Below are 4264 nucleotides of genomic sequence, written 5' to 3'. Positions count from 1 at the left end.
TTGGCAGGATATGATAATCAATGTTTCCACCTACATTTGGCATTGTGATAGATGCCAGAGATGCAAGACTATGAAAACAAAAAAGTTTGGAACACTTGAATCACTGCATCCGGCGGAAAAGCCCTTTGACCTCTTTGCAATGGACACCATTGAAGGATTTTCTAGGTACCGCTCATTAAAAAGGTTTATTCACTTGGTGGTTGATCACGCGACCCACTACGTATGGGCGTTCACTAATAAAAGTGAGAACAGCGACGTATACATCTCATGCTTAAAAACATTTTTTTCTTCTGAAAAACCGTGAAAGTGCCTTTCAGATCGTAGTACAGGATTCACTGCAGGAAACTTAGCAGTTTTTAAAACATAATTGTATACACCAACTATTGACGTCATCATCCGCAATGCAACGGCATGAATGAGCGGACAACCCATCGTAACAGCACTTTAATGTGAGATCAAAGACAAATCACAGAAATATTGGACTAATACCCCTGTCACACGGCCACCACCAAACTCCGTTGAACACCGTCAACGTAAATCTCCCCTAGGGGGTTCGACGGAGAAATTGTTGTGGCAGTGTCACACGGCAATGACAATTTTGTAACAGTTGTCGCGAGGGGGCTCAGCTGGCGCTGTTTGATTTTCGGAAAAGTATTCTAATTTGATCCCTATTGATTTTTTTGTGAATCCTCGTTATGCAGTTTTTACAAAAAAGCACTATAAAGTAGGCATGCGACTAACAAACCATTAAAAATAATTTCAAATAAAAACGCATTTGTTAATTGTAGCAATGCTGCTAGTGACGCTGGCCACATTGTGCTTTTAGTTGTTTTGTTGCCTGTGTACATGCTCGGTACGAAAGTTCTTATGCTTCCTTGCCTCGTGAGCGCACATTTTGTGTTCTTCAGCCATGAGTGACACAGCGGACGACGTGAGGAAGTGGTGCGATATTGCGCTGGTAATGACGTTGATCGGCTGGCGCCGGCCGGCTCGACTCGCGAGGCATGGTGTGTAGGGCATCGGTGTTGAGAGTAAGTGAACTCTGGCGGGCGTAAATATTGTAAACAAACACGCGTTGTAAATAAGTACTACAACGAAAGAACGTTTAATATTGCTAAAATGTATTATTCTTTCACTGCGGCCACTTAGTGCTCGAAATTTTGGTCTGACCTCTAGACTGCTGAGGACAAGAGTACCTCGTTCGCTGCGAAAGGAGATCGTTGAACGTCCTTTGCGAAATGCTCCGTTCACCTTCGTTTGCGTAAGGGTGACCGTGTGACAGGGGTATAAGATGCTTCTGGAGGTAATTGACGAGTACAACAGAACGCCCCAAAAAGTGACCGGCTACGCACCTTCCTTCCTGATGTATGTAATTCCACCTTATCCTACTATAGTGGAAGAACGAGAAGAAACTTTAGAAGAAGCGCGAAAAAGTGCAGTTACAAATTCTATCGCCTGCCGCATTAAGAACAAGGTCATATATGATAGAAAATTTCTTCCAATTGAGCCCCAAGTTGGTGACTATGTCCTTTACGAGACATCGTGGCATCCCATCAAGGGCAAACTGAGTTCCGTCATGGAAGGAGCTTACAAGATTCTACAAAAGCTCTCTACACTGAACTACTAGATCAACCGCTCTGTGCTACCCTTAGAAAGAAACTCTGACATTGTGCATGTTAGCAAACTGCGGTGTTATTTCGTACCTTCTGAACTGAGACTTCCTCGAGCGGAGGGGGAAGTGTGACGCATTAACAAGGTGATGCTAGAAGAAGCCGATGAAGGAGAAGTGCGCGTGAATTAAAATAAACATATGCATCTGCACCGTGACGTGTCTCCATTTTGTAGCGTCATATATATATATATATATATATATAGGTATGAGATATGGCACAACGGGAGCGTTGTCAACAAGGATAAATATACTTATTTCCCAACAGTTTCGGGAGGGGTCCTCCCTTCATCATGGGATGAGTTATACTGACATGAGCTTCCTAACTTCGTTGCTGCCGCGTCCCTCTCGCCTTGAAAAATGTTTGCGAGAGTGAGAGGGAACTAGAAAAAGGAAAAAAAAGGGCGGGGGAGAAAAAAGACGAAAAAGAAAAAGAAGGAAAAGAAAGAAAGTAAAAAAGAGGAAGAACCACCGTCAACAATGAGAACGAAGCCAACTGTCCGTCTACATCCACATACGGTTCATATCACGTGCTGTTCAGTTCTTGACGTGTGTCGGGCCACCCAAGATTGTCGCCGCGGTGCCGGGAGGGTCCGTGACGGCGTGCATATATATATATATATATATATATATATATATATATATATATATTATGACGACTCAGTTGTAACGAGGTTTATTGGTCGTGAACTCGGGAACGAACAAGCGCAACGGACCCAACAAAGAAGCGCACGTTCCAAGAAGATGATGATTGTCAGCCAGAACATATGATGATGATTGACTGCTGTTCAGATGAGGATGAAGCGCATAATAGATGCCTACACTGATTCCCCCCCCCCCCCCCCCCCCCGTGGAAGCGGCCAGCCTGGCCGCTGCGGGCGGGTAGTCAAGGTGATGAGGAACGTCGTGTGAAAAGCTTCATGCGGGAAACGTGTACAATTTCGGTGCTGCGGTAACGGCGGTCAGTTGGCACGACAAGAGGCGTCACACGATAGTTGATAGGTGAAGTCTGCTCTAAAACAACATATGGGCCGATGAATCGAGGCTGGAACTTGTCGCAGAGAGCAGGTGTGCGAATTGGTGTCAATAGCAGCACCTCGTCACCCGGTCGGAATGATACCACACGATGAGAGGTGTCGTAGACGGCCTTCCTTGCTTGTTGCGTAGCTTCCGTGTTCATACGAGCGCGCTGGCGGCACTGGGCAAGGCGAGAAATATATTCTTCGCAAGAAGATGGTGATGGAGTGCCATTGCTGGTGAAGAAGGAAACATCGATAAAGAAAGTAGGTGAACGTCCGTAAACGAGATAAAACGGTGAGTAGCCGGTTGTGCGCTGAACAGCGGTGTTGTAGGCGAAAGTGAGGAACGGTAGAAGTTTATCCCAGTTTCTGTGATCCGGTTGAATGTATACGGCGATCATGTCGGCAAGGGTTTGATGAAATCTCTCGGTCAGACCGTTTGTTTGAGGATGGTAGCTAGACGCCATCTTGTGTGTGGTGCCAGAAACGCGAAGAACTTCACCTAAAAGCTGTGATAAGAACACCTTTCCACGGTCACTTAGAAGTACACGAGGAGAACCATGACATAGGATTATGGCCTGAAGGACGAAGTCAGCAACTCCCGATGCTGAACCAGTAGCTACTGAAGTTGTCTCGGCGTAGCGTGTCATATGGTCTTCGGCGGTGACTATTCATCTATTTCCAGCACCAGTAACAGGAAGGGGCCCATAAAGATCGACACCGACGACCTCGAAAGGTGTTGTAGGGCACGTAATTGGCTGTAACTGACCAGCCGGGGGAGATGTCGGAAGTTTGCGAAGTTGGCACGGAGAGCAGGAACCCACGTACTTTGCTACGCTGATAGAAATCCCAGGCCAATAAAAGCGGCTTCGAATGCGGTCGTAGGTTTTGTGAAAGCCTGGGTGGCCAGCAGTCAAATCGTCATGAAAGGCGTTGAGTACATGATGTTGAAGAGCGCGTGGCAGAACAGGCACCCAGCGTTGGCCGTCAGGATGATATATGTGACGATACAGCACACCGTCCTGAAATTTGAAGTGCTCGAGTTGTCGACGAAGGCGTGCATTGGGTGGACGCGTAGCTCCTGAGAGGTGGTCTATAATGCGTCGACAATACGGGTCAGCCTGCTGGCGAGAACTGAAGGGTTGTTCATCGTCGATTGGCGGTTGGTACAGCGAGGCGAGTAAGGCAACAGAAGTGGGAGTCACGTCCGCACTGGTGTCGTTGGAGGTGGCAGCTGGAGTGTCGAACGACGCCGTAGGTAGTGGGCAACGAGAAAGAGCGTCGGCGTCTTGATGTTTTTTGCCCGATTTATAAATAATCTCAAACTGATACTCCTGTAGGCGTAAAATCCAACGACCCAAGCGTCCGGACAAGTTCTTCATTGTAGAAAGCCAGCAGAAGGCGTGGTGGTCCGTTACGATGGTGAATTGACGGCCGTACAGTTAAGGACGGAACTTTTGTGTGGACCAAACCACAGCGAGGCACTCCTGCTCAGTGATGGTATAGTTTTTTTCGGTAGAAGTAAGCACTCGGCTAGCATATGCGATGACCCTTTCCTGTCCAGAGTTATCGCGTT

The sequence above is a fragment of the Rhipicephalus microplus genome, chromosome X (assembly GCF_043290135.1).
Source record: "Rhipicephalus microplus isolate Deutch F79 chromosome X, USDA_Rmic, whole genome shotgun sequence".
Taxonomy (NCBI): Eukaryota; Metazoa; Arthropoda; class Arachnida; order Ixodida; family Ixodidae; genus Rhipicephalus; species Rhipicephalus microplus.
The sequence above is the reverse complement of the archived record's forward strand: the minus strand, read 5'-3'. Positions refer to the sequence as shown.